The sequence below is a fragment of the Plectropomus leopardus genome, chromosome 15, assembly GCF_008729295.1.
Source record: "Plectropomus leopardus isolate mb chromosome 15, YSFRI_Pleo_2.0, whole genome shotgun sequence".
NCBI lineage: Eukaryota > Metazoa > Chordata > Actinopteri > Perciformes > Serranidae > Plectropomus > Plectropomus leopardus.
In genome coordinates this window covers 25,992,802-26,008,892 of record NC_056477.1, presented here as the reverse complement: position 1 = coordinate 26,008,892, position 16,091 = coordinate 25,992,802, and the positions used below count along the sequence as shown (strand labels likewise).

At 40.1% G+C, this 16,091-nt stretch overlaps 1 protein-coding gene across 2 annotated transcripts in view; it reads left to right on the top strand.

Annotated features, from left to right (window-relative positions):
- The window catches only part of LOC121954486 (inositol polyphosphate-5-phosphatase A), a 184,656-nt gene that overhangs the window by 68,308 nt on the left and 100,257 nt on the right, over positions 1-16,091 (top strand). The gene's annotated exons all lie outside the window — the stretch shown is intronic.

The window sequence follows — 16,091 nt, the reverse complement described above, 5'->3', positions numbered from 1 at the left end:
AACTGGGATGCTCAAGGTTTTGATGACTGAGTGCCAGTTTAGGGAGCCAGCATGTGACTGAGGGACGTACAGCAAAAGTGCAGTTGCCAGTTGTTCACCAGAATCACTAACTTTAGCTAACAGAATGGAATTCCTGACACACTTGGAAACCAGTTGTCATGTAACCAGCAGCTCTTTACAGATTGTCATTTCTAACCTGACAGACACTTTTTAGGGAGGCGCAATGTGATGCGGTCTCCTAGTCATATATTATTAAATGTTAGCTTTTATGTAGTGAAGGTATTGCAGTGGTTTACAAATGATTAAATTAAAACGCATGAATTTCACGTCATGTTTGGAGCCTTGACAAAAATGTCCCATGAGGGTTGCCGTTGGCCCATAGGCTGCACTTTAAGCAACAGAGTCCTTAAAGGTGGAAAATAGACCTAAAACACAAAAATCACAATTTTATTCTGACACTTTTATCGTACTTTCAGTCTTGACAGAAATACTCAAATACTGACCCATCCATGTTCAAATCACTGCTCAAGACTCATCTTTCTAAACAAGCTTTTAAGAAGATAACCTCAAAACTGTCGCCTGCTGTGTGCAGGGCGGTCAAAAAGTTGAGTGTAATTGTTTTGAACGACTCACAATGAGCTTGAATTCAAGAATGCCTCGTTAAGGGGGTTTGATATATTAATATCTGATATTACAGCAGAGAGCCACAGATGGACAATAGACAGAAATGCAAACTATCATAAGCTGCACACCTGCAGCTGCTGGTTGATGCAAAGTAAATCAATATACAGATGTCTCATGGGATCTACTCATTGTTTTGTGCATGGATAGGCTCTGCTTGGGGTAAATATTAATGAACTCAAGACTGAAATCTCCATCTTGATATACCTATAATATACATATAAGGCAAGGCAAGTTTATTGATATGGCACCCTTCAGACACAAGGCAATTCATATTTGTGAAATACAATACCTTAAAAAACTCTAAAATGCAATCAAATACTTTAAGACAATCAAATAGCAAAAGCAAGATAAAAAATAGCTAACAAGTAAATCAGAAATGTATGTAGACCTGAGTCCATTTAGTGCTTTATGGACAGTATTTTAAAATCCTTTTTGACACCCAGGAAGCTGGTGCAGTGATTTGAGGACCAGTGTAATGTGCTCCACTTTCTTGTTTTATAACAATATGCTGTGCTGCTGCTGCCTGCCACATTTCTCCTCAGTATGTAGTAACAAAAGATGGCCACAAGATGGCAGCAGATATTTGGAGATTAGTTTTTTGCCAGCGCTCAGGGTGAAACTTGTTAAATGTGTTGGGACTGGGTAATCATTGATTATCAGGCTTTATTGTCAAAATTTTGGATTCTTACAGTAAACATCAGCTTATAGATACTTTTAGTTAACGGAAGTAAGTTTTAATAGAGTTCATTTTAAAGCAGTTCATACACCAATTTTGGCATAAGTAATAAAACTCAGTTAATGCAAATATTTGAATTTGTCCAATTTCGTCAGAGTATCTGATCCAAAAGAAGGATAAAAAGTTATACTGTTCTCTGAAAGACACATATTAGAATATATTTAATTTAGCCTATTGTTTGACAACATATCAATAAATAACACCGCCATCTATGAATATAATTTTATCATGTGTGGAAAATCTGTCAGTAAATATTTAGAATTTGGAATATAATAAACTCCAACACAAACTTTGTTTCAGCACCTTTTGAAAATGTTTAATCAAAAAGAAATGCTCGACATCATGTTCCTAGAAACTTTTTTTTTTTTTTTTTTTTATCACATAAAAGCAAGTGAAAATTTAAATTAAAATAGCACCCTGAGGATTTGCAAAATATAGGTTCCTCCCATGCTGACACTATCTTTGCACTTTTTAATTAATCAATTATATCGGCGATAATTAAACTGAAATGCCGATACAGATAATCGTCAAAATGCCAAATATCGGCCCCAATAATCGGCCAGAGCTATAAATTGTTGACCCCTAACACAAATGATATCTTGGTGCATGACGCTTTTAATGCATTCACTTGCTCCACAAATGAATAGATGTTTTGTATTTGGCCTCTTGGTGGAGCCAGATACTCAAACCTGACTGCAGCAGCAAAGGACGCCAGCTTTGGCTCCTGTAACCATCCTGATTCACAAGGAAACATGGCTTTAAGTGCAGTTTTGTGTGCGATGCTTAATTGACAGACAACAGGTGTATCTGGTTAATATCTCTGCATTCCCAGGAGACTGTGTGTATAAAAAGGACTATAGAATAACGATGATAAGATTGGTCCAGATATGGACTGTGGTCCCAGTTTGTGTGTGATCACTGAGTTGTGTGTCTCGCTTCCCCCTCCATGATTTCGCCGTTATCACCACGCTACGCTGCACCTCCACAAACGCCCATAAATCACAGCGAGCAACCGAGTCACATTTGCTCTTTTCAAAAAAATATTACAAACATCGGCCCTCGCAAAAATATAATTATCTGCCATCTCACATAAGCGTCGCTAATATCCCGGCCATCGTGAGCTGTTTATTTAATGGTGTTTGTCTATAGATTAACCTTTTTTTTGTTGTATTTTCATTTCCATCAAATAGAGCTGGCAGTTCTCTTTGTGAGGCAGTGGGTGGAAAGGGAAACATCTGATGCGCTTTCTATGATGTTGATATTGAAATCCTGGCAACAGTAAATATGAATAGACTCTCCAGTCTTTCTCACACAGGGCTTGCCATTTAACTTTGATGACATCACCCATATTTGTTTTCTCAATCTTCGATTTCTTCTCCCTCCCCTGCGCTGCGGGGATAATTGTTTGTTGTCTGCCCCGCCTGTCAATTTTCAGATAATGTAAGTGGGAACGCTGTTCTGGGTCCAGAGCTTCCACTTTTGTACAAGTGTGTGTTTTTGTTGTGTTTTTGCACGCGGTTGCGCGTGTGTTTCTTTGGAAGTAGATAAGTGAATGTTTTTGGATGAGTGGGAGCGCAGTAATGTAGCGAGTGTATGGTAAAGGCCAGTCACATTGTTTACATGCCTGCCCAGTGTGAGGGCGTGTTTGAACTGCGTTTCTGTGTCAGTGCGAGACAGGAATGTGATTGATAAATGGATGTGTGAAATTCTGCTACCAGGAGAGCCCCGTTTTCTCCAACTGTGATCGGAGCTGAATGAATTAATCACACCATCAGCACAGGCTTAATCAGCAACTGATTTTTTAAGCAAAATATGCCACATATATCACCAGCTCCAGTTTCTCAAATGTGGCTTTCAGCTTGTAAATTTAATCCTTTCGGTGTTTGGAGTCTTGATTGGACAAAACAAGCAATTTCAATATGTCCATTTGGGCTCAATTTTATGAGATTTTATGAACCTAAATATTTATTGAGAAAATATTCAGCATAAAAGCAGTGATGAAAATAATCACTAGCTGAAGTCATAAATGTGCTTAAATCTGAAAAAGAAAAAAATACTTAAAATAAAAATAAAAAAACTAAACAAATAGACTTTGTTGTCTTTGAATGGAATTATTTTAAATACTGCAGAAATCGGTAAACAAGTCCTTTTCATAGTCTTAAAAGTTTGAAAGACAGTTTAAAAAATGTTATTTCATGAGGAAAGAGACCTGAAATGTAATTTTTGCAAAAAAAACCCAATGTATTTTCCGCCCAAAAGGGCTGCAATTATTGATATTTTCAATAACTGTAATTTATGCTGATATATTTTTTAAATTATTGAAAGTTGAAACTCTAGTACTAGTTAAAAAAAACAGTAGTCTGGAATAGGGACTTGGAAGTATTTTAATTTTATCTGTTGAACAAAAGTAGTAATTGTTTTTTCAAAACTTGTCATATTTCCACCAACAAATCTGCTATTTATTTTCACGATCAGCTGATAAGTTGTTTTGTAGAAAGGGTTTTTGAGTGTTGACTGAAGAAAATAAGCAAATTGAATATATGTCACCATGGCCTCAGTTTATTCAAAATTATTCATTTATTGACTATTTTTTTGTGATTTTATGGACCAAAAGATGAATCAATGACAATATTTCTGTAATAGAAATCATCATTAATTGGAGATGTAACTTATCCCAGTATTATTTCTAATAGTCTGTTGATTATAAATAATTTTCAATTAATTATTTCATTGAAAATGGCGACAATTGTCCATCAATGTTTCCCCAAGGACCCAAGATGACATCCACAAATTTGTTGTTTTGTGCACAACCCAAAGAAATTTGTTTTAATGTCATAGAGGAGGAAAAAACAGAAAATATTCACATTCAAGAAGCTAGAAACAGAAACATTTTTAAAATATTTGAACAGATTGACTATCAAATAAGGTGGAGATTAATCTAATAGTCAACAAATTATCATTTAGTTGATTATGTGGCAGTTTTCCCCCCAAATCCAACCAGCTGACACATAAAAATACAGTAAAATACAAAATACAGTGTAGAAACCAGAGGGAGTCTGTTTATCTTAATTTCTCTAAATTAAACTGTAATGAAGTCCTGATGTTAAAATGTAACACCTTGCTGCTGAATCTGAACAATGAGCAGAGGAGGCGAGCTGGAGCTCCTCCTCTGCTCCTCTCCTCCCAGAGGAAGGCAGCAGTGATGGGGAAGCGCTTGACTGACACGTTCCCCCCTAACGGCTGAGCCCGGGCCCGGTGTTTTACAGCCCTGTTAAGGTATACAGCAGGTAAAATGTCAATTAGGAAGGCCCGCCCTGATAACTCAACTCCCAATCCACTTGTTCTTGGCCATTAATATTTATCGTGGGCCCGGCCCTGGAGCTGCAGCCCGTGTCATCCGGAATGATGCGCGCTAATGTTACCGCTTCCTGACACACACTTGCACTCCGGTGTCTGCACGGCTTAACAGAAACGCCTGCGAGGACCCCGGCGTGCACAAACACACACCTACCACTGTCACACTTTCTAATCAAGCTATCCACATACAGACAGTGACGCACAGCGGCACACACTGCCTTCTCAGCCCTCAGTTGTTCCAGGGCATTTTAATGGGAAATTAAAGGCATCCCTCATGTCTGTGGTCTGCAGGACAGGAATGAGAGCAGCGGCAGAGGATAAATCAGGCTCTGTGGCTTGACAGGACACCGCTGTCTCCTTTTACTCTGTGGTTGTGTGTGTATGCATGTGTGTGTGTGTTTGGATTTGCAACTGCTTTCAGCCTGACAGACAGTGTTATAGTATGGAGGGACTTTGTCCTCAGCAATTTGTGTCTTGGATCTAAAACACTGGAAGTTCAAAGCGAGCTGTCTGCAGTCTTTGATTTCATCATCATGGAGTCAGTGTCTTATGCTGGAGCGTGTACAAACTCCATATGGTTATGGACGTCTAATGGAAAGCAGCTGACAGTCTAGCCTGAAGTATTTACCTAAAAGGAGTTTAGATTTGACTGGAATTTAGCGTGGCTGCAGTGAGCATATACAGTAACATTATATTATGTGGAATATGAGAGATGTGATGATTATGCCTCATGTGAACTTGGTCAGCGGTTCAGTTGATTCATTTAATGTGAAATAAGTTGCATGTCACAACATAAACCCGCTCAAGTCTTGTCCTATTTGAGAGAAATTTTAACAGACATTTAGAGTAAATAAACCACTCTAAGATTATCAGATAACTACAGAAATAGACAAAAAAACATTTTAAAAAAATTAAAAATTGGAGTGGTTTAGAGGATAAAAAAAGGCGAGACTTAATGGAACAAAAAAAAGGAAAATAGAGAAGCAAAACAAGCAGAAACTAAATCCCTACAGGGAACTGCACAGTGTTCAGTGATAAGGAAACAAAAATGTATCTTGAAAATATAGATGACACCACTCATTTGGCTTTTCCCATATCATACATTTAAATAAACCAGTCCTTTGAAAGAAAGGGGAAAAAAAGCTCTTCTCAAGATGAACTGTGTCTAAAGACTAATTTCCCTTATAATTAATCAGACAAGAAAACTAGTCTAAAAGTTAAAAAAAAAAAAAAAAACACTCACAAAATTAAGCACAATTTTATCTAAAATGCTAATAAACATTTTCTGAAAAAAATAAAGTGTATATCATAAAAGCCATTTGAAATCATGAATCACTTTTATAAATAAACAAATTATTTTGTAGGAAATGTGCCTGATTATTACAGTGTAATTTTTTTTGAGTGTTCACAGTCTCTAAAATAACGTTTTTTATAGAAAGTTGAACTGACTAGCATTTCTGCTGCTTACTAGCAAAGGTAGCAACTTTTAACTGACTTGTTGACTAATTGTGCACATCCATAGTTTAAAGCAATGAGAAGCTCATTTAATTCAACATCGTCACTGACGCTTTTTCTTCTCTTCTTTTTTTTTTAATCTATTTGATAACAGCAGTGTCTTCTAATACCACGTGGAGTGCCCAGGATGTTCAGCGTGATATGGAAACAGAAATGAACTAATTACATGACAACAAAGAGGGTTCAGCAAGAAATTACTGAATGAGAATCTTTAACTGAATAGAAATGTCATAAGATGTGGGTGCAAGTCTCAGATCAGCAGATGAGTTGCTCCCAATTGCAGTAGGACCAGATTTAAAGCAAGCAAGCATAACTTTATTTATGTAGCACATTTAATTTCAGGTGGAAGCACAAAATGCTGCACAAAGGGCGAGCTACAAACTGCAGGCACACAACAACGCTGTCAACTGACTGTAAAAGCAAATCAAATCCATAAAAAAAGCCTCATAAAATAGTAATTAGGATGAAGAATAAACCATTAAGTGATACAAAGACATGTTAGTCAGAACTTATAACTTAATAAAAAATGTTACAAATTAAATAAAATAAATAATATAATTAGACAATTAGAAGAGGATAATGAATTAAAAAATAAAATACGGAAGGAGGAATAAATAGGAAAAAAGGATTAGATAGAAATAGAAGTAGAAAACACACCTAAGCTAAAACCAATCAAAGGAATAGAATAGAATGAAATTAAAGTAAATTAAATAAGATCATTGGCTAGCACTACAGCAAGTTTACTTGACAAATAATAATAATAATAATAAACTTCATGTGTGTATAGCGCCTTGCATACAAGAAATGCAGCCCAAAGTGCTTTACAAGAAAGAAATTAAATGCACCAAGTGCTTCACATCAAAAACACATAAAGACAAAAAGACATAATAAAACCTGCATGTAAAAATAAAATCAAATCATTATAAAATACACAGTATGCATCTTCAAATGGATAAAATCCACTTGATAATACTAGTAAAAGTAAGATAAAATAAGGATAAAAATTCAGTGCACAGAATGCAATGGAAAATAAAATAAATAAAATATAACCCACTGATAATATTAAGAAAATAAGCATATAAATGGAGTATATGTCTATCATACACAAACTTTAAAGAAGAACACACCTGTGGAAGTTAAACAAAGGTTGCTGTGAAACACCCAAAGTTTTGTCTCCTAATAGAGAAGTCGCTGCTTTGTCTACGGCACACCTTTAATCTAACAAAATGATTAACAGCATCAGCGGAGGCCTCATTTTTGCCTCTCCTGCCCGAGCTGTTGCTGATCTCTGATCAGCAGAGCGGGCCTGTCAGTTGCTGCCAGCAGCCCTGCCTCACTCTGCTCCAGAGGTGAGTCCTTAATTCTCCTCCAGGCAGCGTGCTGTAATGCAATCATCAGTACCGCTCTGCTCGGCCAGGAATTTATGAACACTTAGTGTCCCTCTGTGCTGACAGGGCCTCAGCGTGAGTGTGTTTACGGTATTGCCCAGAAATGCGTGTCACTCGCATTTATCGCCTTTTTTTTTTTTAACTGCATCCTATATCACCCCCCTGTTCCATCTTTTTTTTTATGATGAAACAAAACCAGGTTGCATATAGAGATTATATACTTTCCAGAGAGAGTGGGGTCAGAGAGGAGGGGTCTCTGTGTACAGTCTGTTGGTTTTACACGCGGAGGTTAACTAGCAGGAGCAGCCCACCTCCTCCCTCCTCTCCCTCTCCTCACCTCAGCTCTGTGTTTAAAAAGACCACAGCAGCCATATAAGCAGGTTAAAATATTGCTAACTAAATCTAAGAGAGCTCTTATTTCAATATGGTGAGAAGTACGGCACCGACTGAGGCCACTTGAATGGAGTAGATGTCAGCGCGGTAATATGGCCGGACCATAACTCTCCACGGCCATCACTCATACTTTCAGGGCAGACATAAGTGCACACACACACACACACACACATATATATATTTATATATATATATATAGTGACAAAGATGAATAAACACTGATGCAAGCGCGCACGTCCAAACACACACACACTGTGGACACGGGGTTGAGCGACAATCAATGAATCTGCCATCAGACGTGAGTTATGATGCAGAGAGAGTGGGCATTCCCAGTGTGAAAATATTTTGACTGAAAATGTAGATATAATTAATAGATTGTGTAAAGAAGGGGGAGAAATTGATGCATTTATTACGAGGAGTCAAATCTGAGGGAGCCTTTTGCCCTTTTGGATCATCAGTGGAGCTGCTCACACACACACAAACACACACATACACACACCAAGCTTCTCGTCATAAACACTGATAAAATGTGTGTGTTTGGATCTAGTCGAGGGGAGCAAATCAGTTGTGTTGGAGGTTGGATGTGTTGTTGTCCTGCAGTGGAGGGTGGGATGTTGTGGCGGGGTGTGGGGGGGGGGGGGGGGGTGTGGGGGTGGGGGGGGGGGGGGGGGGGGGTCTCCAGCCACAGATAATGATGTGATTCCAGCATGAGGCGGGCCGGGTGTACCTCGCCACCGTCCATTATGATGTGCGGCCCCCAGCCACCGAGGGGGCAGAGTGAAGGTGAGCCTGTCATATCGATCTTTTTAGTGCTAAAATATGAGCCACTTTACTCTGCTCCCCGGCGCAGTGATGTGAAAAATAATAACTCGGACCCAAATTAAAAATATTGATCGCTTAGGAGGTGTTGAGAGCAAATAAACACCCTCTGAAGGATTTTTATCCCCCCCTCCTCCTCCCTCTCTTCTCCGTCTCGTCCCTCCCCGCCCTGAAAAAAGGGCCGGGTCAGGGATGGCGGCTAGCTAAACTGTAAAAATATCACACCATGTTGTTGCTCTTCATAATAAGCCCCTACCAGCCTCTTGATGCTCTTTATTGTTCCCAGGCACAAATCAACAAGCATCTTTTCAGCTACTCCCTAACACTGATTGATCGGGTTTTGACTCCATAATCTGGCATTAGCTCGGCTTCATTCACATACACCCCCCTCTTCCCAACCTGGTCATAATTTTTTTGCACATCCGAGCTTGACTTTTTTATCCCTTCCTGCAGTAACGGATGAGCTGACACGGGGCCATCAAACGGGTGGGAAAACAATTGCCACAAGGTTAATTTTATTGCCTGCTCCATGCATTTGTGAGCAGGCGGGAGGTGTCCTCTGCCCGGGTCCTGATGAATGGCTGCGCCGAGCGGGCAGGAATGAAAATGAGAGGGGAGAGGCCAGAGCCGGAGTCCCGTCGCTCCCACCTGAAATTGAAATTTTTTCTGACACGCTCAAAATTGGTATTCTGATATATAAGAGGGGCGATGTTCCATTTAGTTTGATGATGAAGGCCGTCGTGTGTCCCAGTCAATTGCATTTTACGACACCAGCTTTGCCTCATACATCCGGAGAAGGTTAATATCCGCACATCCTAAATGGTGGATGTCAGATTGTCCAGAGTCGGTAGGAAAATAAACTACTTAGTGTATCTAAATGCTGTCGTAATACTTGGCCGTCCTGGTAGCAGCACTATTGATTGTCTGCAAGGACGTTTGTTGTGTTTTGGGGCCAAGGCGGGATGAATAGATATTTGATGGAGCGTGGAGAGCGGGGCTGGACCAGCATCTGCATCTCAGTGCTGTGTCAGTGGGGATGAGAGCCAGGCGTCGGGGAGAATCACATGCTGCCTGTTGACATCAGTGAGAGGGAGCGGGGCCTGAGCTGGCGATATCGCCGCTTCCCCACTTGAGCCGCGTCCTCTCGCTGAAAGCTCAGTCCTGTCTGCTGGCTCCGGGCCCTCGCTCTCTCTCTCCGTGTATGTGTGTGTGTGTACACATGTATGTCTACGTGGTGTTACTGATATAAGGCGGGTTCTGGCCAGCACTTTGCCCATACATATCGATTCTTCCTCTGCCGCTGGCTATAGCTGCTTCATTTGCATGGCTCAGCTGACCCAGGCAGTCAGTGGCCATTATATTCCCATTAGCTAATCTCTCAGCTTTGATTTCCATAATCCTCTGTCTATTGAGAGCCCTCACAGCTCTCACAGTCCTGCTCTCCAAGGAGAAAAAAAGCCCCCCTAAACACCCCACCCCAGTCACTTTACTCTCCAAAACTCTGCACAGCAACATACATCTCATACGCATTAGGGATGTCACGATTTCTATCCTAAATTGAAAATCGACTTGAAATCAAAAGCAGGTTTGGCGATTCTCCCAGCTGTTTTTATTCTCTCTACCTTTGCTTTTTTGTGTGCATCCAAAGAAAAAAACACAAATTTAAATAACGCACAGTGTACCAGTAGCCTTTACGAAACACCATGGCCACTGCCACTGAGTCAGAAATGACAGAAACTGGGCAATCCTTCCCTGAAGTCACTGGTGTGGCAACATTTCGCCCTCTCCATTAAACAATGAACATGTCATTGACAGAAAAGCTACAAATGCAAGGCTGTGTTACACAGGGGCCACAACAGCTTGAGCTTCCTCAACTGCCAAAAAGTCACCAAGATAGGTTATTGCAGGTGAAGAAAATTAAGCTGTTGTTGTAAATTTTACTATCTAGTGACTCTTCTTTTGATTTTTGATGCTTGTTTGTTCCCAGTCGACTCATGAAATAAGTTATTGCTATGACATTTTAAATAACTTGTTTAAATTTAACCATAGTGTGGTACTTTCCCCCCAAAAAATATGGCAGACAAAAAGAGGACAGTTCAGGGCATATATCCTTTCATCTGTTGATCTTAAAAAAAAAAACTAGTAATACTTGAAAGTTAAATCCTATTGTGAATATAGAGGATCGTGACATCCCCAAAACATGTACAGGCATAGATTTAAACACTGAAATGATGGTCTGGGTCGCCCAGGTGAGGGTGTCTTTTTTTCAAAGCTGCATTACAGTAAAGTGATGCAATATTCTGAATCTTCCAGAGTGCTCAAGCTGTAACCACTTAGTTATAAAATACAAGTTACAAACGATTATTTATCAAATCTAATTCTGTAAATATGTAGTGAAAGCACCAATGGGCAGCCCAATACTGAGGTATTTGGTGAAAATTGTGCGATATTTGATTTTCTCCATATTACTTATGTTTTGTTAGTATTCGGATCCTTTACTGATGTTGAAGGGTCAGGAGAGGATTGTTGCAGGTGTCAGCAGTCTAAATTTAACTTTATAACATGAAACTTCCTCTTTGTATCATAATCCCCTAACTGTAACTCAGTAAAAAAAACCTGGAAAGACCAAAAGGGGATTTTGTTCCAAAAGACTTGGAAGACAGGATCTTGATTTGATTAATTTAGACAATCGAAGCTTCATATTAGCTTTGGCTTAAGATAAGAAAGTATTCTTGTACAAAATGAGGACTGTGGTTTTTGTGGAAGCGAGTCCGGAAGAGCTATTTTCAGCAGTGATGATTACAGTGAACAGTAACTCTTTCAATAATGGACAAGTGAGTATTGTATTAAGATTGTCCTGAACAAATGTAATCCTAACCTTTAAATTGCTCTTAGTGTCTTAGTCTTTAAAAGTACTCTTTTCTTGGCAGTGTTATAGACACTTAAGCTCAGTAAAACAGCTCACTGCTGCCCATTTAAATGTCAGCACTTGCTTAAAGGGACACTTCACCCCAAAATTTAAAAAACAGTCTTATCTGTAGTGTTATTTATCATTCTAGATTCTTTTGGTGTGAGTTGCAGAGTATTTGGGTAGACATGTCTGCCTTCTCCACAATATAACATTACTAAATTGGAACTATGTGGCACTCGTTTTGTGGTGCCAAAAAAATACATATGAAAAACAAACATTAATGTCTCTTTCCTGAAACCACTGCCCGGTGACTCAAGATAATTCACAAACCGTGCGAGTCAAACCGTATGAGCAGTTTTCAGTAGGAACTATTTTCTTTCGACAGAGCTTCATCTGCCAACCAAATCAATAGACAGATCATGATTTCTGGAAAGACACATAGAGTTTTTCAAATGTATTTTTTGGGCGCTTTTAGCACCACAAGCCGAGTGCCGTCTAGTTCCAATATGGTACAGTTATGTTATATTTTAGAGTAGGCAGACATATCTACACCAATATCTCCAACACTCTGCAACTCACACCAGAACAGTCTAGATGGATGAATAAATACCACCACAAAGAAGAGGAAAATTATGTAGTTTTGATTTTTGGTTGAAGCGTCCCTTTAAGCCAGTGCAGACAACATTTAAACAGGCAGCAGTGAGCTGTTTTACTGAGCTTAAGTGTCTACACTGTTTTCCTCTCTTATTTAAACAGTGTTTAACCCCCTAGGCTGAAAACTAATCACTAATGCTTTCACTGAGGCTTACCAATAGGAGACAGTGATGTGGATCAGCTACCTACAGCTAACACATCCGCCCTCCCACATGTCCGTCCCAGGGGCATCCTCTCCTGGAAAAGACATCCAGCGTGCCAGGCCAAATTGACCTTAATCACCCTCAGTAGAGTTCTCTGAGAGCGATTGCTCACATTGATCAAAGAGGACCTACCACCTACCGCCCACTCTCCACCCTTGACACCCCCTCCTCTCCAAATGAGCTGATAATTAATAAGGGCCGGCTCTGCAAACACCAGTCAACAGACAGGGTGATGGATCGGACAGCTTGGATGCAAACCAATACGATGCCAGGCTTTTCTCCAGCCCCTGGGTGTCCTTTACTCCGCATGATCAGGCATGCACAGGAGCGCCCACCCTGCTAATTAAATACCCACAGGTTGCCCTTGTTTTTCAGCAGGGATGCTTTCTATCTGTTCACTATTGGCATGTATTTAATAATTCATGGGGCTGCTTCACGGAGGACGATGCTCAGAGTTTGTGCTGCACTATTGCAGACTTTGGGATAAAGTCGGTAAGATTTTAGAGGATTAAGAATAGAGATGTTCTGGTACCTTTTTGCTCCATCCAAATACCGATTCCGACATCTGATCTTATTTATCAGCTGATACCGAGTAACAATCTTGTTCCACTGCATTAAAAAAAATTAACTGCTGTTTCTTAATAACAATGTATGAATTTGAGGTGATTGCTATCATTGTTGTATGGCATGATTTAGGTTAAACTAAAACATGATACATACATAGAATGTATGCCATAGAGACTACCAAATAATATTGCTAGCAATCAACTCTTGTTTGACGCTCAAAAATAGCAATTGCCAGTGGCTGCACAGCACCTCTGGCAGTGTAAGCTACTTTTTTAGAGTGGCCAACACAAACTGATTTCTGGGAAACTGCCATTTTATCTGGATATGAAACTACTTCAGTGTTTAATAATAAATTGTGGTATCAGATAGGTTGATAGACTGGCATACTTGCCAATGCCCAGTCCAGCATTTTAGGTGGTAATTCCAATGCTGATATTGGTGTTGTTACAATTTCATTTAATAGCTTGCAACATAATGCACAGTGTTCACTTTATTTATGGAAAAGGAACTTGTTCAGTTTTCGCTTTCTGGCTGTCAAAATGTTCGAATGAAATGTTCTATCGTTTTTAAGTGGGGACAGCAATGCCTTTGCAGGAGAGCATTCGGAGAATATCAGGGAGTGCTGAAAGCTGTGCTTTTGAAAGGGGGGCATTGAGGTGTTCTTGGGGTGTGTTTGTGTGTGTCTGCTTTCTAATGCCAAGTAAGTCCCACATGCATATTTTCACAATTTTATTATTTGTCTTGCTTTGACCAACATCATCTGAACCTCATTTTTGATGAGGTTTTCCCTGCTAAAGATGAGGCTTTCATGCAGCTTCTCATTGTTTACTACTGAACAGAGTGTTCAGGTGCTTTAGGTGTTCTCCATCTTAATTCTTTTAACAAACGTCAAGGTGGCTATCCTACTTTGAACAGTGAGCAACAATGCTTTATGGAGTGAGAGAAATGAGGAATTGGCCAAGAAATGTGGTTTTTTTTTTGGATTGCAAGATGCTCACTGCTCAGTCAGCTGTCCTTGTTTCTAGTTAGGTATAGCTTCGGCATTCCTCCTCTGATGAAGAGCAGTGCAAATCCACTTCCCTAAACTAGACCAGACTGAATATAAAGATGGACAATGCGCCCTGACTTACCCCTGCTATGCTTAAGTGAGGTTAAAATATCCCGGATAAAGCCTCTGCCATCTTGTGCTGGTGATGGCATTCGGAGCCAAAATCTGCGCAGTGGCGATATCCGCAGTGAGGGAGTTCCCATCAAAACACCCATCCCACCAAACACGAGCAGTTCCATTGAACATGAGTGCATGGTTTGGCTGCCACAGCCGCCAGTTGTGGGGTACAATCCTCTTTTTGTAGAATTGAATAACTCATCAAAACTGAACTTATCATAAAAACAAACACTTGACCAAACGCCAGGGTGATGAGAACTACATTCAGTGTAAGAAACCATCTTTGGGGGGAATTTGTTTGGCATGTACTTTTGAGTTTTTAAATCCAATGTCCCATTCACAAACATAAAGGGACGGGCTTTATGACCTTTACTGCAGACAGACACCAGGGGCCGATCCAGATTGAAAAGCGTCACTTTTGGGGAACTGTCATTTTGTCCATCGTTATGTGCAGTCTTTGAACTAGACCCAAACCCCTTTCTTCATTTGTGTTGCATTACATATATCCTTTTGCTTTACTTCTAGTAGCCTCAGAGTTTTTCCTTTAGAGGCTGCTTTTGGTTTCCCTTGGAACAATTCATAACAATACTTCTTATTGGGCAGGGTGCCAAGTTAGTGCTTCCTGATTGGCTGATGTTGGTGAAAATTAAAGTTTGAACCATTGCATTTGTTTAACACTCAGATATAATTTAATGGCTTTTTTGCTCCCTGGGAAACTAATGATAATGATATTCACACTGTCTAGCTGAATCAAATCTGTTATTTGGTATTCAATGACATGCTTTTTGAATCGTATAACACACAGTAATAATCAATATCCAGGGTGGCCTACATTTTAAATGATGAGGGGGGACAGCAGGGGACCTGGATAATGGATGGAGGTTGAGGTTGTTCTAAACACCTACGTCCTAAATGCTGATCGTGTTGGATAATGACATCAGTGCTAATTAGCATTCATACAATTGTTATCATTCATCTCAACAGGCGGTCACACCAATGTGGGACATTTGCTGTCGAGCTGCCAAATAACTTTCACCTTCAGGCGATTTCCTCTGACTGTCACTGAGATGGTTCAGCGGCGGTCACAACACAGCTGCCTGTTTCGTGGCTGAAAGAGGCGAACGGTGACTGACTGATCTGTACGGCTGTGCTAATGACTTCCTTTTAATCACTACACGCAAACTGTGTTAGCTGCTTCATTAGACGGGGCGTCGCTGAATTGACTGCCAGTCACCAGTGACAGTTTTTTAAATTTTTTTGTTTGTTTAATTGATATATGGAAAGTGGAACCCACAGTTCTGATTGCTAATGATGTTAGGTCTCAATGTAAGGCAACAGCCGCAGTCGGAAGTGCAGTGTTCTGGCCCCCCAGTTGGCCCCTAACTGGTGTGATTGGGTGTAATTGGTGAATCTGGCCTAAAAGGAGTGGAGGGTCGCCGGCTATGGGTTGTGAGCCTGTCATAATAACAACCAACAATGTGATCATTTCATTTCCTTTTCACTTACACTTCACCTTACTTCACATGAGACAGGACACACAAACACACACACACACACACACGCACAGACACAGGGACAAGGTTAACATTGGGCCCCATTTATTTTACTCTAACAATGACTCTAAATAGCCTTTCAAAAGCGGAGTGAGGAGGGAGACAAAAATAATCGAATCACACAATTACTGCTGGGCTTCATTCTA